This window comes from Schistocerca piceifrons, unplaced genomic scaffold, assembly GCF_021461385.2.
Source record: "Schistocerca piceifrons isolate TAMUIC-IGC-003096 unplaced genomic scaffold, iqSchPice1.1 HiC_scaffold_1544, whole genome shotgun sequence".
NCBI classification, from domain to species: Eukaryota; Metazoa; Arthropoda; class Insecta; order Orthoptera; family Acrididae; genus Schistocerca; species Schistocerca piceifrons.
Genome location: NW_025727396.1, coordinates 5559115 through 5584521, shown reverse-complemented (window position 1 = coordinate 5584521; position 25407 = coordinate 5559115).

The window sequence follows — 25407 nt, the reverse complement described above, 5'->3', positions numbered from 1 at the left end:
CACTGCCGACTTAAGTACAAGAAGACTGACTCTTCTTACTGCCTATGATTTGAACCATTCCTGTGACACTAGTTATAGATTTCGATGCTTCACTTCAGGTTTACTGTATCCCTCTGACCCTCTTATTGACGACGAAACACTGAAATAGCATCCGAATTAAATAGAAAAGGCACAATGCAAATTAAGTACAATAAGACTGACTCTTCCTACTGTCTATGTTTTGAACCATTCCTGTGACACTAGTTATAATTTCCGATGCTACACTTCAGGTTTACTGTATCCCTCTAACCTTCTTATTGACGATGAAACACAGATATTGCATCGGAATGAAATACAAAAGGCACAATGCCGACTTAAGTACAAGAGGACTGACTCTTCTTACTGTCTATGTTTTGAACTTTTCCTGTGACACTAGCTATAGATTCCGATGCTTCAATTCAGAATTACTGCATCCCTTGGACCTTCTTATTGACGACGAAACACAGAAATTGCATCGGCATTAAATAGAAAAAGCACAATGCCGACTTAAGTAAAGAAGACTGACTCTTCCTACTGTATATGTTTTAAACCATTCCTGAGACACTAGTTATAGATTCCGATGCTTTACTTCAGGTTCACTGTATCCCTCTGACATTCTTATTGACGATGAAACACAGAAGTTGCATCGGAATTAAATAGAAAAGGCACAATGCCGACTTAAGTTCAAGAAGACTAACTCTTCCTGCTCTCTATATTTTGAAACATTCCTGTGACACTAGTTATAGATTCCGATGCTTCACTTCAGGTTTACTGTATCCATCAGATCTTCTTATTGACGATGAAACACAGATATTGCTTTGGAATTTAATACAAAAAGCACAATTCCGACTTAAGTACAAGAAAACTGACTCTTCTTACTGTCTATGCTTGAACCATTCCTGTTACACTAGTTATAGATTCCGATGCTTCACTTCAAGTCTACTATATCCCTCTGACCTTCTTATTGACGATGAAGCACAGAAATTGCATCGGAGTTAAATACAAAAGGCAAAATGATGACTTAAGTACGAGAAAACTGACTCTTCTCACTGTCTTTGTTTTAAACCATTCCTATGACACTAGTTACACATTTCGATGCTTCACTTCAGGTTTACTCTATCCCTCTGACCTTCTTATTGGCGATGAAGCACAGAAATTGCATCGGAGTTAAATACAAAAGGCAAAATGCCGACTTAAGTACGAGAAAACAGACTCTTCTCACTGTCTTTGTTTTAAACCATTCCTGTGACACTAGTTATGGATTTCGATGCTTCACTTAAGGTTTACTGTATCTTTCTGACCTTGTTATTGACGATGAAACACAGAAATTGCATCGGAATTAAATACAAAAAGCACAATGCCGACTTAAGTAAAAGAAATCTAACTCTTCACACTGTCTGTGTTTTGAACCATTCCTGTGACATTAGTTATCGATTCCGATGCTTCACTTCAGGTTTACTGTATCCCTCAGACCTTCTTATTGACGATGAAACACAGAAGTTACATCGGAATTAAATACAAAAGGCACAATGCCGACTCAAGTACAAGAAGACTGGCTCTTCCTACTGTCTAGGTTTTGAACCATTCCTTTGACACTAGTTATAGATTCCGATGCTTCACTTCAGGTATACTGTATCCCTCAGACCTTCATATTGACGATGAAACACAGAAATTGCATAGGTATTAAATACATAGGCACAATGGCGACTCAAGTACAAGAAGACTGGCTCTTCTTACTGTCTATGTTTTGAAAGATTCCTGTGACACTAGTTATAGATTCCGATGCTTCAATTCAGGTTTACTGCATCTCTCTGACCTTCTTATTGATGATGAAACACAGAAATTGCATCGGAATTAAATAGAAAAGGCACAATGCCGACTTAAGTACAAGAAAACTGACTCTTCTTACTCTCTATGTTTTCAAGCATTCCAATGACACTAGTTATAGATTCCGATGATTCACTTCAGGTTTACTGTTTCCCTCTGACCTTCTTATTGACGATGAAACACAGAAATTGCATCGGAATCAAATACAAAAGCACAATGACGAATTAAGTACAAGAGAACTACTCTTCCTACTGTCTATGTTTTGAACCATTCCTGTGACACTAGTTGTAGATTCCGATGCTTCACTTCGGGTTTACTGTAACCCACTGACCTTCGTATTGACGATGAAACACAGAATCTGCATCGGAATTAATTACAAAAGGCACAATGCCGACTCAAGTACAAGAAGACTGGCTCTTCTTACTGTCTATGTTTCGAACCATTCCTGTGGCACTAGTTATAGATTCCGATGCTTCACTTCAGGTTAACTGTATCCCTCTGACCTTCTTATTGACGATGAAACACAGAAATTGCATCGGAATTAAATAGAGAAGGCACAATGCCGACTTAAGTACAAGATGACTGACTCTTCTTACTGTCTATGTTTTGAACCATTCCCGTGACACTAGTTATAGATTCCGATGCTTCACTTTCATTTACAGTATCCCTCTGACCTTCTTATTGACGATGAAACACAGATATTGCATCGGAATTAAATACAAATGCACAATGCCCAATTAAGTACAAGAAAACTGACTCTGCTTACTGCCAATGCTTTGAACCATTCCTGTGACACTAGTTATAGATTCCGATGCTTCACTTCAGGTATACTGTATCTCTCTGACCTTCTTATTGACGATGAAACACAGAAATTGCATCGAAATCAAATACAAACGGCACAATGCCGACTCAAGTACAAGAAGACTGGCTCTTCTTACTGTCTATGTTTTGAGACTTTCCTGTGAGACCGGTTTTAGATTCCAATGCTTCACTTCAGGTTTACTGTATCCCTTGGATCTTCTCACTGACGACGAAACACTGAAATTGCATCGGAATTAAACAGAAAAGGCACAATACCGACTTAAGTACAAGAAAACTGACTATTCTTAATGTCTATGTTTTGAACCATTCCCGTGACACTAGTTACACATTGCAATGCTTCACTTCAGGTTTACTGTATCCCTCTGACCTTCTTATTGACGATGAAACACATAAATTGCAGCGGAATTAAATACAAAAGGCAAAACGATAACGTAAGTACAAGAAAACTGACTCTTCTTACTGTCTTTGTTTGAACCATTCCTGTGACACCTGTTATAGATTTCGATGCTTCACTTCAGGTTTACTGTATCCCTCTGACCTTCTTATTGACGATGAAACACATAAATTGCATCGGAATTAAATACAAAAGGCACAATGCCGACTTAAGTACTAGAAGGCTGACTCTTCTTACTGTCTGTGTTTTGAACTATTCCTGTGCCACTAGTTATAGATTCCGATGCATCACTTCAGGTTTATTGTATCCCTCTGACCTTCTTGTTGACGATGAAACACAGAAATTGCAACGGAATTAAATACAAACGGCACAATGCCGAATCAAGTACGAGAAGACTGCCTTTTCCTACTGTCTATGTTTTGAACCATTCCTGTGACACAATTTATAGATTCCGATGCTTCACTTCAGGTTTACTGTATCCCTCTGACCGTCTTATGGACGAAGAAACACAGAAATTGCATCGGAATTAAATACATAGGCACAATGACGACTCAAGTACAAGAAGACTGGCTCTTCTTACTGTCTATGCTTTGAACCAATCCTGTGACACTAGTTATAGATTCCGATGCTTCACTTCAGGTTTACTGTATCCCTCTGACCTTCTTATTGACGATGAAACACAGAAATTGCATCAGAATTAAATAGAAAAGACACAATGCCGACTTAAGTACAAGAGAACTGACTCTTCTTACTGTCTATGTTTTGAAGCATTCCCGTGACACTAAATAGAGATTCAGATGCTTCACTTCAGGTTTACTGTCTCCTTCTGACCTTCTTATTGACGATGAAACACAGTAATTGAATCAGAATTAATAGAAAAGGCACAATGCTGACTTAAGTACAAGAAATCTAACTCTTCTTACTGTCAATGTTTTGAACCTTTCCTGTGAGACCGGTTTTAGGATCTGATGCTTCACTTCAGGTTTACTGTATCCCTTGGACCTTCTTATTGACGATGAAACACAGAAATTGCACCGGAATTAAGTACAAAAGGCACAATGCCCACTTAAGTACAAGAAAACTGACTCTCCTTACTGACTATGTTTTGAACATTTCCTGTGAGACCAGTTTTAGATTCTGATGCTTCACTATATGTTTACTGTACCCCGTGGACCTTCTTGTTGACGATGAAACACAGAAATTGCATCGGAATTAGATACAAAAGGTACAACGCCGACTTAAGTACAAGAAGACTGACTGTTCTTACTGACTATCTTTTGAACATTTCCTGTTGTACCAGTTTTAGACTCCGATGCCTCACAATATGTTTACTGTATCCCATGGACCTTCTTACTGCCGATTAAACACAGAAATTGCATCGGAATTATATACAAAGGGCACATGGCCTACTTAAGTACAAGAAGACTGACTCTTCTTACTGACTATCTTTTGAACATTTCCTGTGAGACCAGTTTTAGATTCCGATGCTTCACTATATGTTTACTGTATCCCTTGGACCTTCTTATTGACGATGTAACACAGAAATTGCATCAGAATTATATACAAAAAGCACAATGGTGACTTAAGTACAAGAAGAGTGATTATTCCTACTGACTATGATTTCAACATTTCCTGTGAGACCAGTTTTATATTCCGATGCTTCACTATATGTTTACTGTATCCCTTGGACCAACTTATTGACGATGGAACACAGAAATTGCATCGGATATAAATAGATAAACCACAATGCGGACATAAGTTCAAGAAAACTGACTCTTCGTACTGCGTATGTTTTGAACCATTCCTGTGACTCTAGTTATAGATTCCGATGCTTCACTTCAGGTATACTATATCTCTCTGACCTTCTTATTGACGATGAAACACAGAAATTGCATCGCAATTAAAAACAAAAGGCACAATGCCGACTCAAGTACAAGAAGACTGGCTCTTCTTACTGTCTATGTTTTGACACTTTCCTGTGAGACCGGTTTTAGATTCCGATGCTTCACTTCAGGTTTACTGTATCCCTTGGATATTCTTATTGACGATGAAACACGGAAATTGCATCAGTATTAAATATAAAAGTCACATTGCCGACGTAAGTACAAGAAGACTGACACTTCTTACTGTCTATGTTTCGAACCATTCCTGTGCCTCTAGTTATAGATTGCGATGCTTCACCTCAGGTTTACTGTATCCCTCTGACCTTTTTATTGACGATGAAACTCTGAAATTGCATCGGAATTAATTACAAAAGGCACAATGCCGAATCAAGTTCAAGAAGACTGGCTCTTCTTACTGTCTATGCTTTGAACCTTTCCTGTGAGACCGGTTTTAGATTCCGATGCTTCACTTCAGGTTTACAGTATCCCTTGGACCTTCCTATTGACGACAAAACACAGAAATTGCATCGGAATTAAATAGAAAAGGCACAATGCCGATTTACGTACAAGAAGACTGACTCTTCTTACTGACTATGTTTTGAACATTATCCGTGAGACCAGTTTTTGATTCCGGTGCTTGACTATATGTTTACCGTATCCCTCTGACCTTCTTATTGACGATTAAACACAGAAATTGCATCGGAATTAAATACAAAAGGCACAATGCCGACTCAAGTACAAGAAGGCTGGCTCTTCTTACTGCCTGTGTTTTGAAGCTTTCCTGTGGTACCGGTTTTAGATTCCGATGCTTCACTTCAGGTTTACTGTATCCCATGGACCTTCTTACTGTCGTCGAAACACAGAATTGCATCGGAATTAAAGAGAAAAGGTACAATGTCGACTTAAGTACAAGAAACTGACTCTTCTTACTGTCTATGTTTTGAACCATATCTGTGGCACTAGTTATAGATTAAGATGCTTCACTTCAGGTTTACTGTATCCCTCTGACCTTCTTATTGACAATGAAATACAGAAATTGCATCGGAATTAAATACAAAAGGCAGATTGCCGACTCAAATACAAGATGACTGGTTTTTCTTACTGTTTATGCTCTGAAGCTTTCCTGTGAGATTGGTTTTAGATTCCGATGCTTCACTCAGGTTTACTGTAACACTTGGACCTTCTTATTGACGACGAAACACAGAAATTGAATCAGATTTAAATAGAAATAGCACAATGCTGACTTACGTTCAAGAAAACTAACTCTTCTTAATGCCTATGTTTTGAACCTCTCCTGTGAGACCAGTTTTAGATTCCGATGCTTCTCTTCAGGTTTTACTGTAATCCCTTTGGACCTACTTATTGACGATGAAACACAGAAATTGCATCGGAATTAAATACAAAAGTCACAATGCCGACTTAAGTACAAGAAGACTGACTATTCTTACTGACTATGTTTTGAACATTTCCTGTGAGACCAGTTTTAGATTCTGATGCTTCACTATATGTTTACTGTATCCTTGGACCTACTTATTGATGATGAAACACAGAAATGGCATCGGAATTAAATACAAATGGCACAACGCCGACTTATGTACTAGAAGACTGACTCTTCTCACTGACTAACATTTGAACATTTCCTGTGAGACCGGTTTTAGATTCGATGCTTCCCTATATGTTTACTGTATCCTTGGACCTTCTTATCGACGATAAAACCCAAAACTTGCATCGGAATTAAATACAAAACGCACAATGCCGAATTAAGTAGAAGAAAACTGACTCTTCTTACTGTGTATGTTTTGATACCATTCCTGTGACACTAGTTATGGATTCCGATGCTTTCACTTCAGGTATACTGTATCTCTCTGACCTTCTTATTGACGATGAAACACAGAAATTGCATCGAAATCAAATACAAATGGCACAATGCCGACTCAAGTACAAGAAGACTTGCTCTTCTTACTGTCTATGTTTTGAGACTTTCCTGTGAGACCGGTTTTAGATTCCAATGCTTCACTTCAGGTTTACTGTATCCCTTGGATCTTCTCACTGACGACGAAACACTGAAATTGCATCGGAATTAAACAGAAAAGGCACAATACCGACTTAAGTACAAGAAAACTGACTATTCTTAATGTCTATGTTTTGAACCATTCCCGTGACACTAGTTACACATTGCGATGCTTCACTTCAGGTTTACTGTATCCCTCTGACCTTCTTATTGACGATGAAACACAAAAATTGCAGCGGAATTAAATACAAAAGGCAAAACGATAACGTAAGTACAAGAAAACTGACTCTTCTTACTGTCTTTGTTTTGAACCATTCCTGTGACACCTGTTATAGATTTCGATGCTTCACTTCAGGTTTACTGTATCCCTCTGACCTTCTTATTGACGATGAAACACATAAATTGCATCGGAATTAAATACAAAAGGCACAATGCCGACTTAAGTACTAGAAGACTGACTCTTCGTACTGTCTGTGTTTTGAACTATTCCTGTGACACTAGTTATAGATTCTGATGCTTCACTTCAGGTTTATTGTATCCCTCTGGCCTTCTTATTGACGATGAAACACAGAAATTGCATCGGAATTAAATACAAACGGCACAATGCCGAATCAAGTACGAGAAGACTGGCTTTTCCTACTGTCTATGTTTTGAACCATTCCTGTGACACAATTTATAGATTCCGATGCTTCACTTCAGGTTTACTGTATCCCTCTGACCGTCTTATGGACGATGCAACACAGAAATTGCATCGGAATTAAATACATAGGCACAATGACGACTCAAGTACAAGAAGACTGGCTCTTCTTACTGTCTATGCTTTGAACCAATCCTGTGACACTAGTTATAGATTCCGATGCTTCACTTCAGGTTTACTGGATCCCTCTGACCTTCTTACTGCCGATGAAACATAGAAATTGCATCGGAATTAAATACAAAAGGCACAATGCCGACTCAAGTACAAGAAAACTGTCTCCTCTTACTGTCTATGCTTTGAACCAATCCTGTGACACTACTTATAGATTCCGATGCTTCACTTCAGGTTTACTGTATCCTTCTGCCCTTCTTATTGACGATGAAACACAGAAATTGCATCAGAATTAAATAGAAAAGACACAATGCCGACTTAAGTACAAGAGAACTGACTCTTCTTACTGTCTAAGTTTTGAACCATTCCTGTGACACTAGTTATAGATTCCGATGCTTCACTTCTGGTTTACTGTATCCTTCTGACCTTCTTATTGACGATGAAACACAGAAATTGCATCAGAATTAAATAGAAAAGACACAATGCCGACTTAAGTACAAGAGAACTGACTGTTCTTACTGTCTATGTTTTGAAGCATTCCCGTGACACTAGATATAGATTCAGATGCTTCACTTCAGGTTTACTGTCTCCTTCTGACCTTCTTATTGACGATGAAACACAGAAATTGAATCAGAATTAAATAGAAAAGGCACAATGCTGACTTAAGTACAAGAAATCTAACTCTTCTTACTGTCAATGTTTTGAACCTTTCCTGTGAGACCGGTTTTAGCGTCCGATGCTTCACTTCAGGTTTACTGTATCCCTTGGACCTTCTTATTGACGATAAAACACAGAAATTGCACCGGAATTAAGTACAATAGGCACAATGCCCACTTAAGTACAAGAAAACTGACTCTCCTTACTGACTATGTTTGAACATTTCCTGTGAGACCAGTTTTAGATTCTGATGCTTCACTATATGTTCACTGTACCCCGTGGACCTTCTTGTTGACGATGAAACACAGAAATTGCTTCGGAATTAGATACAAAAGGTACAACGCCGACTTAAGTACAAGAAGACTGACTGTTCTTACTGACTATCTTTTGAACATTTCCTGTTGTACCAGTTTTAGATTCCGATGCCTCACAATATGTTTACTGTATCCCATGGACCTTCTTACTGCCGATTAAACACAGAAATTGCATCGGAATTATATACAAAGGGCACAATGCCTACTTAAGTACAAGAAGACTGACTCTTCTTACTGATTATCTTTTGAACATTTCCTGTGAGACCAGTTTTAGATTCCGATGCTTCACTATATGTTTACTGTATCCCTTGGACCATCTTATTGACGATGGAACACAGAAATTGCATCGGATATAAATAGATAAACCACAATGCGGACATAAGTACAAGAAAACTGACTCTTCGTACTGCGTATGTTTTGAACCATTCCTGTGACTCTAGTTATAGATTCCGATGCTTCACTTCAGGTATACTATATCTCTCTGACCTTCTTATTGACGATGAAACACAGAAATTGCATCGGAATTAAAGACAAAAGGCACAATGCCGACTCAAGTACAAGAAGACTGGCTCTCCTTACTGTCTATGTTTTGACACTTTCCTGTGAGACCGGTTTTAGATTCCGATGCTTCACTTCAGGTTTACTGTATCCCTTGGATATTCTTATTGACGACGAAACACAGAAATTGCATCGGAATTAAATAGAAAAGGCACAATGCCGACTTAAGTACAAGAAAACTGACTCTTCTTGCTGTCTAAGTTTTGAACCATTCCTGTCACACTAGTGACACATTCCGATGCTTCACATCAGGTTTACTGTATCCCTCGGACCTTCTTGTTGACGATGAAACACAGAAATTGCAGCGGAATTAAATACAAAAGGTAAAATGCCGACTTAAGGACAAGAAATCTGACTCTTCTTATTGTCTTTGTTTTGAACCATTGCTGTGCCACTAGTTATAGATTTCGATGCTTCACTTCAGGTTTACTGTATCCCTTGGATATTCTTATTGACGACGAAACACAGAAATTGCATCGGAATTAAATACAAAAGGCAAAATGCCGACTTAAGTACGAGAAAACTGACTCTTCTCACTGACTTTGTTTTGAACCAATTGCTGTGACACTAGTTATGGATTTCGATGCTTCACTTCAGGTTTACTGTATCCCTCTGACATTCTCATTGACGATTAAACACAGAAATTGCATCGGAATTAAATAGAAAAGGCACAATGCCGTCTTAAGTACAAGAAAATTGACTTTTCTTACTATCTATGTTTTGACCCATTCCCGTGACACTAGTTATTGATTCCGATGTTTCACTTCATGTTTACTGTATACCATTGACCTTCTTATTGACGATGAAACACAGAATTTGCATCGATATGAAATACAAAAGGCACAATGCCGACTCAAGTACAAGAAGACTGGCTCTTCCTACTGTCTATGTTTTGAACCATTCCTTTGACACTAGTTATAGATTCCGATGCTTCACTTCAGGTTTACTGTATCCCTCAGACCTTCTTATTGACGATGAAACACAGAAATTGCATCGGTATTAAATACATAGGCACAATGCCGACTCAAGTACAAGAAGACTGGCTTTTCTTACTGTCTATGTTTTGAAAGATTCCTGTGACACTAGTTATAGATTCCGATGCTTCACTTCAGGTTTACTGTATCTCTCTGACCTTCTTATTGACGATGAGACACAGATATTGCTTCGGAATTAAATAGAAAAGGCACAACGCCGACTTAAGTACAAGAGAACTACTCTTCCTACTGTCTATGTTTTGAACCATTCCTGTGACACTAGTTGTAGATTCCTATGCTTCACTTTGATTTACAGTATCCCTCTGACCTTTATATTGACGATGAAACACAGATATTGCATCGGAATTAAATACAAATGCACAATGCCCAATTAAGTACAAGAAAACTGACTCAGCTTACTGCCAATGTTTTAAACCATTCCTGTGACACTAGTTATAGATTCCGATGCTTCACTTCAGGTTTATTGTATCCCTCTGGCCTTCTTATTGACGATGAAACACAGAAATTGCATCGGAATTAAATACAAACGGCACAATGCCGAATCAAGTACGAGAAGACTGGCTTTTCCTACTGTCTATGTTTTGAACCATTCCTGTGACACAATTTATAGATTCCGATGCTTCACTTCAGGTTTACTGTATCCCTCTGACCGTCTTATGGACGATGCAACACAGAAATTGCATCGGAATTAAATACATAGGCACAATGACGACTCAAGTACAAGAAGACTGGCTCTTCTTACTGTCTATGCTTTGAACCAATCCTGTGACACTAGTTATAGATTCCGATGCTTCACTTCAGGTTTACTGTATCCCTCTGACCTTCTTACTGCCGATGAAACATAGAAATTGCATCGGAATTAAATACAAAAGGCACAATGCCGACTCAAGTACAAGAAAACTGTCTCCTCTTACTGTCTATGCTTTGAACCAATCCTGTGACACTACTTATAGATTCCGATGCTTCACTTCAGGTTTACTGTATCCTTCTGACCTTCTTATTGACGATGAAACACAGAAATTGCATCAGAATTAAATAGAAAAGACACAATGCCGACTTAAGTACAAGAGAACTGACTCTTCTTACTGTCTAAGTTTTGAACCATTCCTGTGACACTAGTTATAGATTCCGATGCTTCACTTCAGGTTTACTGTATCCTTCTGACCTTCTTATTGACGATGAAACACAGAAATTGCATCAGAATTAAATAGAAAAGACACAATGCCGACTTAAGTACAAGAGAACTGACTGTTCTTACTGTCTATGTTTTGAAGCATTCCCGTGACACTAGATATAGATTCAGATGCTTCACTTCAGGTTTACTGTCTCCTCTGACCTTCTTATTGACGATGAAACACAGAAATTGAAACAGAATTAAATAGAAAAGGCACAATGCTGACTTAAGTACAAGAAATCTAACTCTTCTTACTGTCAATGTTTTGAACCTTTCCTGTGAGACCGGTTTTAGCGTCCGATGCTTCACTTCAGGTTTACTGTATCCCTTGGACCTTCTTATTGACGATGAAACACAGAAATTGCACCGGAATTAAGTACAATAGGCACAATGCCCACTTAAGTACAAGAAAACTGACTCTCCTTACTGACTATGTTTGAACATTTCCTGTGAGACCAGTTTTAGATTCTGATGCTTCACTATATGTTTACTGTACCCCGTGGACCTTCTTGTTGACGATGAAACACAGAAATTGCTTCGGAATTAGATACAAAAGGTACAACGCCGACTTAAGTACAAGAAGACTGACTGTTCTTACTGACTATCTTTTGAACATTTCCTGATGTACCAGTTTTAGATTCCGATGCCTCACAATATGTTTACTGTATCCCATGGACCTTTCTTACTGCCGATTAAACACAGAAATTGCATCGGAATTATATACAAAGGGGGCACAATGCCTACTTAAGTACAAGAAGACTGACTCTCTTACTGATTATCTTTTGAACATTTCCTGTGAGACCAGTTTTAGATTCCGATGCTTCACTATATGTTTTACTGTATCCCTTGGACCATCTTATTGACGATGGAACACAGAAATTGCTTTGGATATAAATAGATAAACCACAATGCGGACATAAGTACAAGAAAACTGACTCTTCGTACTGCGTATGTTTTGAACCATTCCTGTGACTCTAGTTATAGATTCCGATGCTTCACTTCAGGTATACTATATCTCTCTGACCTTCTTATTGACGATGAAACACAGAAATTGCATCGGAATTAAAGACAAAAGGCACAATGCCGACTCAAGTACAAGAAGACTGGCTCTTCTTACTGTCTATGTTTTGACACTTTCCTGTGAGACCGGTTTTAGATTCCGATGCTTCACTTCAGGTTTACTGTATCCCTTGGATATTCTTATTGACGACGAAACACAGAAATTGCATCGGAATTAAATAGAAAAGGCACAATGCTGACTTAAGTACAAGAAAACTGACTCTTCTTGCTGTCTAAGTTTTGAACCATTTCCTGTCACACTAGTGGACACATTCCGATGCTTCACATCAGGTTTACTGTATCCCTCGGACCTTCTTGTTGACGATGAAACACAGAAATTGCAGCGGAATTAATACAAAAGGTAAAATGCCGACTTAAGGACAAGAAATCTGACTCTTCTTATTGTCTTTGTTTTGAACCATTGCTGTGCCACTAGTTATAGATTTCGATGCTTCACTTCAGGTTTACTGTATCCCTTGGATATTCTTATTGACGACGAAACACAGAATTGCATCGGAATTAAATACAAAAGGCAAAATGCCGACTTAAGTACGAGAAAACTGACTCTTCTCACTGACTTTGTTTGAACCAATTGCTGTGACACTAGTTATGGATTTCGATGCTTCACTTCAGGTTTACTGTATCCCTCTGACATTCTCATTGACGATTAAACACAGAAATTGCATCGGAATTAAATAGAAAAGGCACAATGCCGTCTTAAGTACAAGAAAATTGACTTTTCTTACTATCTATGTTTTGACCCATTCCCGTGACACTAGTTATTGATTCCGATGTTTCACTTCATGTTTACTGTACTACCATTGACCTTCTTATTGACGATGAAACACAGAATTTGCATCGATATGAAATACAAAAGGCACAATGCCGGCTCAAGTACAAGAAGACTGGCTTCTCCTACTGTCTATGTTTTGAACCATTCCTTTGACACTAGTTATAGATTCCGATGCTTCACTTCAGGTTTACTGTATCCCTCAGACCTTCTTATGACGATGAAACACAGAAATTGCATCGGTATTAAATACATAGGCACAATGCCGACTCAAGTACAAGAAGACTGGCTTTCTTACTGTCTATGTTTTGAAAGATTCCTGTGACACTAGTTATAGATTCCGATGCTTCACTTCAGGTTTACTGTATCTCTCTGACCTTCTTATTGACGATGAGACACAGATATTGCTTCGGAATTAAATAAAAAAGGCACAATGCCGACTTAAGTACAAGAGAACTACTCTTCCTACTGTCTATGTTTTTGAACCATTCCTGTGACACTAGTTGTAGATTCCTATGCTTCACTTTGATTTACAGTATCCCTCTGACCTTCTTATTGACGATGAAACACAGATATTGCATCGGAATTAAATACAAATGCACAATGCCCAATTAAGTACAAGAAAACTGACTCTGCTTACTGCCAATGTTTTGAACCATTCCTGTGACACTAGTTATAGATTCCGATGCTTCACTTCAGGTTTACTGTAACCCTCTGACCTTCTTATTGACAAATGAAACACAGAAATTGCATCGGAATAAAATACAAAAGGCACAATGCCGACTTAAGTACAACAGGACTGACTCTTCTTACTGTCTATGTTATGAACCATTCCATTGACACTAGTTATAGATTCCGATGCTTCACTTCAGGTTAACTGTATCCCTCTGACCTTCTTATTGACGATGAAACACAGAAATTGCATCGAAATCAAGTACAAACGGCACAATGCCGACTCAAGTACAAGAAGACTGGCTCTGCTTACTGTCTATGTTTTGAAACTTTCCTGTGAGACCGGTTTTAGATTCCAATGCTTCACTTCAGGTTTACTGTATCCTTTGGATCTTCTCATTGACGACGAAACACTGAAATTGCATCGGAATTAAACAGAAAAGGCACAATACCGACTTAAGTACAAGAAAACTGACTATTCTTAATGTCTATGTTTTGAACCATTCCCGTGACACTAGTTACACATTCCGATGCTTCACTTCAGGTTTACTGTATCCCTCTGACCTTCTTATTGACGATGAAACACAAAAATTGCAGCGGAATTAAATACAAAAGGCAAAACGATAACCTAAGTATAAGAAAACTGACTCTTCTTACTGTCTTCGTTGTGAACCATTCCTGTGACACTAGATATAGATTCCGATGCTTCACTTCAGGTTTATTGTATCCCTCTGACCTTCTTATTGACGATGAAACACAGAAATTGCATCGGAATTAAATACAAACGGCACAATGCCGAATCAAGTACGAGAAGACTGGCTTTTCCTACTGTCTATGGTTTGAACCATTCCTGTGACACAATTTATAGATTCCGATGCTTCACTTCAGGTTTACTGTATCCCTCTGACCGTCTTATGGTCGATGAAACACAGAAATTACATCGGAATTAATTACATAGGCACCATGACGACTCAAGTACAAGAAGACTGGCTCTTCTTACTGTCTATGCTTTGAACCAATCCTATGACACTAGGTATAGATTCCGATGCTTTACTTCAGGTTTACTGTATCCCTCTGACCTTCTTACTGACGATGAAACATAGAAATCGCATCGGAATTAAATACAAAAGGCACAATGCCGACTCAAGTACAAGAAGACTGTCTCCTCTTACTGTCTACGCTTTGAACCAATCCTGTGACACTAGTTATAGATTCCGATGCTTCACTTCTGGTTTACTGTATCCCTCTGACCTTCTTATTGACGATGAAACACAGAAATTGCATCGGAATTAAATACATAGGCACAATGCCGACTCAAGTATAAGATGACTGGCTCTTCTTACTGTCCATGGTTTGTACCATTCCTGTGACACTAGTTATAGATTCCGATGCTTCACTTCAGGTTTACTGTATCCCTCTGACATTCTTATTGACGATGAAACACAGAAATTGCATCGGAATTAAATAGAAAGGCACAATGCCGTCTTAAAGTATAAGATGACTGGCTCTTCTTACTGTCCATGGTTTGTACCATTCCTGTGACACTAGTTATAGATTCCGATGCTTCACTTCAGGTTTACTGTATCCCTCTGACATTCTTATTGACGATGAAACACAGAAATTGCATCGGAATTAAATAGAAAGGCACAATGCCGTCTTAAGTACAAGAAAACTGACTCTTCTTACTATCTATGTTTTGACCCATTCCCGTGACACTAGTTAATGATTCCGATGCTTCACTTCATGTTTACTGTATCCCTCTGACCTTCTTATTGACGATGAAACACAGAAAATGCATCGGAATTAAATAGAAAAGCACAATGCCGACTTAAGTACAAGAGAACTGACTCTTCTTACTGTCTATGTTTTGAACCATTCCTGTGACACTAGTTATAGTTTCCGATGCTTCACTTAAGGTTTACTGTATCCCACTGACCTTCTTATTGACGATGAAACACAGATATTGCATCGGAATGAAGTACAAAAGGCACAATGCCGATTCAAGTACAAGAAGACTGGCTCCTCTTACTGTCTATGCTTTGAACCATTCCTGTGACACTAGTTATAGATTCCAATGCTTCACTTCAGGTTTACTGTATCCATCTGACCTTCTTATTGACGATGAAATACAGAAATTGCATCGTAAATAAATACATAAGTACAGTGCCGACTCAAGAACAAGAAGACTGGCTCTTCTTACTGTCTATGGTTTGAACCAATCCTGTGACCCTAGTTATAGATTCCGATGCTTCACTTCAGGTTTACTGTATCCCATTGACCTTCTTATTGACGATGAACCACAGAATTTGCATCGAAATGAAATACAAAAGGCACAATGCCGACTCAAGTTCAAGAAGACTGGCTCTTCTTACTGTCTTTGTATTGATCGATTCCTGTGACACTAGTTATAGATTCCGATGCTTCACTTCAGGCTTACTGTATCCCTCTGACCTTCTTATTGACGATGAAACACAGAAATTGCATCGGAATTAAACAGAAAAGGTTCAATGCCGACTTAAGAACATGAAAACTGATTCTTCTTACTATCTATGTTTGAACCATTCCTGTGACACTAGTTATAGATTCCGATGCTTCACTTCAGGTTTACTGTATCCCTCTGACCTTCTTATTGACGATGAAACACAGAAATTGCATCGGAATTAAATACAAAAGGCACAATGCCGACTCAAGTACAAGTAGACAGACTCTTCTTACTGTCTATGTTTTGAACCAATTATGTGACACTAGTTATAGATTCCGATGCTTCACTTAAGGTTTACTGTATACCTCTGACCTTCTTAATGACGATTAAACATAGAAATTATAACGGAATTAAATAGAAATGGCACAATGCCTACTTAAGGACAAGAAGACTGACTCTTCTTACTGACTATCTTTTGAACATTTCCTGTGAGACCAGTTTTAGATACCGATGCTTCACTATATGTTTACTGTATCCCTTGGACCTTCTTATTGACGATGAAACACAGAAATTGCATCAGAATTATATACAAAAGGCACAATGCCGACTTAAGTAAAAGAAATCTGACTCTTCTTACTGTCTATGTTTGGAACATTTCCTGTGACACTAGTTATCCATTTCGATGCTTCACTTCAGGTTTACTGCATACCTCTGACCTTCTTATTGACGATGAAACACAGAAATTGCACCGGAATTAAATACAAGAGGGATAATGCCGGCTTAAGTACAAGAAGACTGACTCTTCTTAATGTCTATGTTTTGAACTATTCCTGTGACACTAGTTATAGATTCCGATGCTTCTCTTCAGGTTTACTGTATCCCTCTGACCTTCTTATTGACGATGAAACACAGAAATTGCATCAGAATTAAATAGAAAAGACACAATGCCGACTTAAGTACAAGAGAACTGACTCTTCTTACTGTCTATGTTTTGAGAATATCCTGTGAGACCAGTTTTAGGGTCCGATGCTTCACTTCAGGTTTACTGTATCCCTTGGACCTTCTTATTGACGATGAAACACAGAAATTGCACCGGAATTAAGTACAAAGGGCACAATGCCGACTTAAGTACAAGAAAACTGACTCTCCTTACTGACTATGTTTTGAACATTTCCTGTGAGACCAGTTTTAAATTCTGATGCTTCACTATATGTTTACTGTATCCCGTGGACCTTCTTGTTGACGATGAAACACAGAAATTGCATCGGAATTAGATACAATAGGCACAACTCTGACTTAAGCACAAGAAGACTGAATCTTCTTACTGACTATTTTTGAACATTTCCTGTTGTACCAGTTTTAGATTCCGATGCCTCACTATATGTTTACTGTATCCCTTGGACCTTCTTACTGACGACGAAACACAGAAATTGCATCGGAATTAAATAGAAAAGGCACAATGCCGACTTAAGTACAAGAAAACTGACTCTTCTTACTGTCTATGCTTTGAACCATTCCTGTGTCACTAGTTACACATTCCGATGCTTCACTTCAGGTTTACTGTATCCCTCTGACCTTCTTATTGACGATCAAACACAGAAATTGCATCGGATTAAAATACAAAAGGCACAATGCCAACTTAACTACAAGAAAACTGACTTTTCTTACTGTCTAAGTTTTGAACCATTCCTGTGACACTAGTTATAGATTCCGATGCTTCACTTCAGGATCACTGTATCCCTCTGTCCTTCTTATTGACGATGAAACACTGAAATTCCTTCGGAATTATATACAAAAGGCACAATGCCGACTTAAGTACAAGAAAACTGACTCTTCTTACTGTCTATGTTTTGAACCATTCCTGTGACACTAGCTATAGATTTCGATGCTTCACTTCAGGTTTACTGAATGCCTCTGACCTTCTTATTGACGACGAAACAAAGAATTTGCATCGGAATTAAATACAAAAGGCGCAATGCCGACTTAAGTACAAGAAGACTGACTCTCATTACTGTCTATGTTTTGAACCATTCCTGTGACACTAGTTATAGATTCCGATGCTTCACTTCAGATTCACTGTATCCCTCTGACCTTCTTATTGACGATGAAACACAGTAATCGAATCAGAATTAAATAGAAAAGGCACAATGCTGACTTAAGTATAAGAAAACTACCTTATCTTACTGTCTATGTTTTGAACCTTTCCTGTGAGACAAGTTTTAGGGTCCGATGCTTCACTTCAGGTTTACTGTATCCCTTGGACCCTCTTATTGACGACGAAACACAGAAATTGAATCGGAATTAAATACAAAAGGCACAATGCCGACTTAAGTACAAGAAGACTGACTCTCCTTACCTACTATGTTTTGAACATTTCCTGTGAGACCAGTTTTAGATTCTGATGCTTCACTATATGTTTACTGTATCCCTTGGACCTTCATATTGACGATGAAACACAGAAATTGCATCGGAATTAAATACAAAAGGCACAATGCCTACTTAAGTTCAAGAAGACTGACTCTTCTTACTATCTATCTTTTGAACATTTCCTGTGAGACCAGTTTTAGATTCCGATGCTTCACTATATGTTTAATGTATCCCTTGGACCTTCTTATTGACGATGAAACACAGAAATTGCATCAGAATTCAATACAAAAGGCACAATGCTGACTTAAGTATAAGAAGACTGACTATTCCTACTGACTATGATTTCAACATTTCCTGTGAGACCAGTTTTATATTCCGATGCTTCACTATATGTTTACTGTATCCCTTGGACCTTCTTATTCACGATGAAACACAGAAATTGCATGGGAAATATATAGAAAAGGCACAATGCGGACTTAAGTAGAAGAAATCTGATTCTTCGTACTGCGTATGTTTGAACCATTCCTGTGACACTAGTTATAGATTCCGGTGCTTCACTTCAGGTATACTGTATCTCACCGACCTTCTTATTGACGATGAAACACAGAAATTGCATCGGAATTAAATACCAAAGGCACAATGCCGACTCAAGTCCAAGAAGACTGGCTCTTCTTACTGTCTAAGTTTTGAAACTTTCCTGTGAGACCGGTTTTAGATTCCGATGCTTCACTTCAGGTTTACTGTATCCCTTGGATCTTCTTATTGACGACGAAACACAGAAATTGCATCGGAATTAAATACAAAAGTCACAATGCCGACTCAAGTACAAGAAGACTGACTCTTCTTACTGTCTATGTTTTGAACCATTTATGTGACACTAGTTATAGATTCCGATGCTTCACTTAAGGTTTACTGTATACCTCTGACCTTCTTATTGACGATGAAACACAGAAATTGCGTCGGAGTTAAATACAAAAGGCACAATGCCGACATAAGTACAAGTAAACTGACTCTTCAGACTGTCTATGTTTTGAACCATTATGTGACACTAGTTATAGATTCCGATGCTTCACTACAGGTTTACTGTATCCGTTTGTCCTTCTTATTGACGATGAAACACAGAAATTGCATCGGAGTTAAATACAAAAGGCACAATGCCAACTTAAGTACAAGAAAACTGACTCTTATTGCTGTCTATGTTTTGAGCAATTCCTGTGACACTAGTTATAGATTCCGATGTTTCACTTCAAGGTCACTGTATCCCTCTGACCTTCTTATTGTCGATGAAACACAGAAATTGAATCAGAATTAAATAGAATAGGCACAATGCTGACATAAGTACAAGAAATCTAACTCTTCTTACTGTCTATGATTTGAACCTTTCCTGTGAGACCAGTTTTAGGGTCCGATGCTTCACTTCAGGTTTACTGTATCCCTTGGACATTCTTATTGACGATGAAACACAGAAATTGCCCCGGAATTAAGTACAAAAGGCACAATGCCGACTTAAGTACAAGAAAACTGACTCTCCTTACTGACTATGTTTTGAACATTTCCTGTGAGACCAGTTTTAGATTCTGTTGCTTCACTATATGTTTACTGTATCCCTTGGACCATCTTGTTGACGATGAAACACAGAAATTGCGTCGGAATTAAATACAAAAGGCACAACGCCGACTTAATTACAAGAAGACTGACTCTTCTTACTGACTATCTTTTGAACATTTCCTGTTGTACCAGTTTTAGATTCCGATGCCTCACTATATGTTTACTGTATCCCTTGGACCTTCATACTGACGATTAAACACAGAAATTGCATCGGAATTATATACAAAGGGCACAATGCCTAATTAAGTACAAGAAGACTGACTCTTCTTACTGACTATCTTTTGAACATTTCCTGTGAGACCAGTTTCAGATTCCGATGCTTCACTATATGTTTACTGTATCCCTTGGACCTTCTTATTGACGATGAAACACAGACATTGCATCAGAATTATATACAAAAGGCACAATGCCGACCCATGTCCAAGAAGACTGACTATTCTTACTGTCTATGTTTTGAACTATTCCTGTGACACTAGTTATGGATTCCGATGCTTCTCTTCAGGTTTACTGTATCCCTCCGACCTTCTTACTGACCATGAAACACAGAAATTGCATCAGAATTAAATAGAAAAGACACAATGCCGACTTAAGTACAAGAGAACTGACTCTTCTAACTGTCTATGTTTTGAAGCATTCCCGTGACACTAGTTATAGATTCCGATGCTTCACTTCAGGTTTACTGTATCCCTCTGACCTTCTTATTGACGATGAAACACTGAAATTGCATCGGAATTAAATACAAAAGCACAATGCCGACTTCAGTACAAGAGAACTGACTCTTCCTACTGTCTATGTTTTGAACCATTATGTGACACTAGTAATAGATTCCGATGCTACACTACAGGTTTACTGTATCCCTCTGACAATCTTATTGAAGATGAAACACAGAAATTGCATCGGAATTAAATACAAAAGGCACATTGCCGACTTAAGTACAAGAAGACTGACTCTTCTTACTGTCTATGTTTTGAACCATTCCAGTGACACTAGTTATAGATCCCGATGCTTCACTTCAGGTTTACTGTATCCCTCTGACCTTCTTATTGAAGATGAAACACAGAAATTGCATCGGAGATAAATACAAAAGGCACAATGCCAACTTAGGTACAGGAAAACTGACTCTTCTTACTGTCTAAGTTTTGATCCATTCCTGTTACACTAGTTATAGGTCCCGATGCTTCACTTCAGGTATACTGTATACCTTTGACCTTCTTATTGAAGATGAAACACAGAAATTGCATCGGAATTAGATACAAAAGGCACAATGCGGACTTAAGTAAAAGATAACTGGCTCTTCTAACTGCGTATGTTTTGATCCATTCATGTGACACAAGTTATAGATTACGATGCTTCACTTCAGGTATACTATATCTCTCTGACCTTCTTATTGACGATGAAATACAGAAATTGCATCGGAAATAAATACAAAAAGGAAAATGCCGACACAAGTACAAGAAGACTGGTTCTTCTTACTGTCTATGTTTTGTAACTTTCCTGTGAGACCGGTTTTAGATTCCGATGCTTCACTTCAGGTTTACTGTATCCCTTGGATCTTCTTATTGACGACGAAACACAGAAATTGCATCGGAATTAAATACAAAAGTCACAATGCCGACTCAAGTACAAGAAGACTGACACTTCTTACTGTCTATGTTTTGAACCATTTATGTGACACTAGTTATAGATTCCGATGCTTCACTTAAGGTTTACTGTATACCTCTGACTTTCTTATTGACGATGAAACACAGAAATTGCGTCGGAGTTAAATATAAAAGGCACAATGCCGACATAAGTACAAGTAAACTGACTCTTCAGACTGTTTATGTTTTGAACCATTATGTGACACTAGTTATAGATTCCGATGCTTCACTACAGGTTTACTGTATCCGTTTGTCCTTCTTATTGACGATGAAACACAGAAATTGCATCGGAATTAAATAGAAAAGGCACAATGCCGACTTAAGTACAAGAAAACTGACTCTTCTTACTGTCTATGCTTTGAACCATTCCTGTGTCACTAGTTACACATTCCGATGCTTCACTTCAGGTTTACTGTATCCCTCTGACCTTCTTATTGACGATGAAACACAGAAATTGCATCGGAATTAAATACAAAAGGCACAATGCCGACTTACGTACAAGAAAACTAAGTCTTCTGACTGTCTATGTTTTGAACCATTATGTGATACTAGTTATAAATTCCGATGCTTCACTTCAGGTTTACTGTATCCCTCTGACCTTCTTATTGACGATCAAACACAGAAATTGCATCGGATTAAAATACAAAAGGCACAATGCCAACTTAAGTACAAGAAAACTGACTCATCTTACTGTCTAAGTTTTGAACCATTCCTGTGACACTAGTTATAGATTCCGATGCTTCACTTCAGGATCACTGTATCCCTCTGTCCTTTTTATTGACGATGAAACACTGAAATTCCTTCGGAATTATATACAAAAGGCACAATGCCGACTTAAGTACAAGAAAACTGACTCTTCTTACTGTCTATGTTTTGAACCATTCCTGTGACACTAGCTATAGATTTCGATGCTTCACTTCAGGTTTACTGAATGCCTCTGACCTTCTTATTGACGACGAAACAAAGAATTTGCATCGGAATTAAATACAAAAGGCACAATGCCGACTTAAGTACAAGAAGACTGACTCTCATTACTGTCTATGTTTTGAACCATTCCTGTGACACTAGTTATAGATTCCGATGCTTCACTTCAGATTCACTGTATCCCTCTGACCTTCTTATTGACGATGAAACACAGTAATCGAATCAGAATTAAATAGAAAAGGCACAATGCTGACTTAAGTATAAGAAAACTACCTTATCTTACTGTCTATGATTTGAACCTTTCCTGTGAGACAAGTTTTAGGGTCCGATGCTTCACTTCAGGTTTACTGTATCCCTTGGACCCTCTTATTGACGACGAAACACAGAAATTGAATCGGAATTAAATACAAAAGGCACAATGCCGACTTAAGTACAAGAAGACTGACTCTCCTTACCTACTATGTTTTGAACATTTCCTGTGAGACCAGTTTTAGATTCTGATGTTTCACTATATGTTTACTGTATCCCTTGGACCTTCTTATTGACGATGAAACACAGAAATTGCATCGGAATTAAATACAAAAGGCACAATGCCTACTTAAGTTCAAGAAGACTGACTCTTCTTACTGTCTATCTTTTGAACATTTCCTGTGAGACCAGTTTTAGATTCCGATGCTCCACTATATGTTTAATGTATCCCTTGGACCTTCTTATTGACGATGAAACACAGAAATTGCATCAGAATTCAATACAAAAGGCACAATGCTGACTTAAGTATAAGAAGACTGACTATTCCTACTGACTATGATTTCAACATTTCCTGTGAGACCAGTTTTATATTCCGATGCTTCACTATATGTTTACTGTATCCCTTGGACCTTCTTATTGACGATGAAACACAGAAATTGCATGGGAAATAAATAGAAAAGGCACAATGCGGACTTAAGTACAAGAAAAATGACTCTTCGTACTGCGTATGTATGAACCATTCCTGTGACACTAGTTATAGATTCCGGTGCTTCACTTCAGGTATACTGTATCTCACCGACCTTCTTATTGACGATGAAACACAGAAATTGCATCGGAATTAAATACAAAAGGCACAATGCCGACTCAAGTCCAAAAAGACTGGCTCTTCTTACTGTCTAAGTTTTGAAACTTTCCTGTGAGACCGGTTTTAGATTCCGATGCTTCACTTCAGGTTTACTGTATCCCTTGGATCTTCTTATTGACGACGAAACACAGAAATTGCATCGGAATTAAATACAAAAGTCACAATGCCGACTCAAGTACAAGAAGACTGACTCTTCTTACTGTCTATGTTTTGAACCATTTATGTGACACTAGTTATAGATTCCGATGCTTCACTTAAGGTTTACTGTATACCTCTGACCTTCTTATTGACGATGAAACACAGAAATTGCGTCGGAGTTAAATACAAAAGGCACAATGCCGACATAAGTACAAGTAAACTGACTCTTCAGACTGTCTATGTTATGAACCATTATGTGACACTAGTTATAGATTCCGATGCTTCACTATATGTTTACTGTATCCCTTGGACCTTCATACTGACGATTAAACACAGAAATTGCATGGGAATTATATACAAAGGGCACAATGCCTAATTAAGTACAAGAAGACTGACTCTTGTTACTGACTATCTTTTGAACATTTCCTGTGAGACCAGTTTCAGATTCCGATGCTTCACTATATGTTTACTGTATCCCTTGGACCTTCTTATTGACGATGAAACACAGACATTGCATCAGAATTATATACAAAAGGCACAATGCCGACTCATGTCCAAGAAGACTGACTCTTCTTACTGTCTATGTTTTGAACTATTCCTGTGACACTAGTTATAGATTCCGACGCTTCTCTTCAGGTTTCTGTATCCCTCCGACCTTCTTACTGACCATGAAACACAGAAATTGCATCAGAATTAAATAGAAAAGACACAATGCCGACTTAAGTACAAGAGAACTGACTCTTCTAACTGTCTATGTTTTGAAGCATTCCCGTGACACTAGTTATAGATTCCGATGCTTCACTTCAGGTTTACTGTATCCCTCAGACCTTCTTATTGACGATGAAACACTGAAATTGCATCGGAATTAAATACAAAAGCACAATGCCGACTTCAGTACAAGAGAACTGACTCTTCCTACTCTCTATGTTTTGAACCATTATGTGACACTAGTAATAGATTCCGATGCTACACTACAGGTTTACTGTATCCCTCTGACAATCTTATTGAAGATGAAACACAGAAATTGCATCGGAATTAAATACAAAAGGCACATTGCCGACTTAAGTACAAGAAGACTGACTCTTCTTACTGTCTATGTTTTGATCCATTCCTGTTACACTAGTTATAGGTCCCGATGCTTCACTTCAGGTATACTGTATACCTTTGACCTTCTTATTGAAGATGAAACATAGAAATTGCATCGGAATTAGA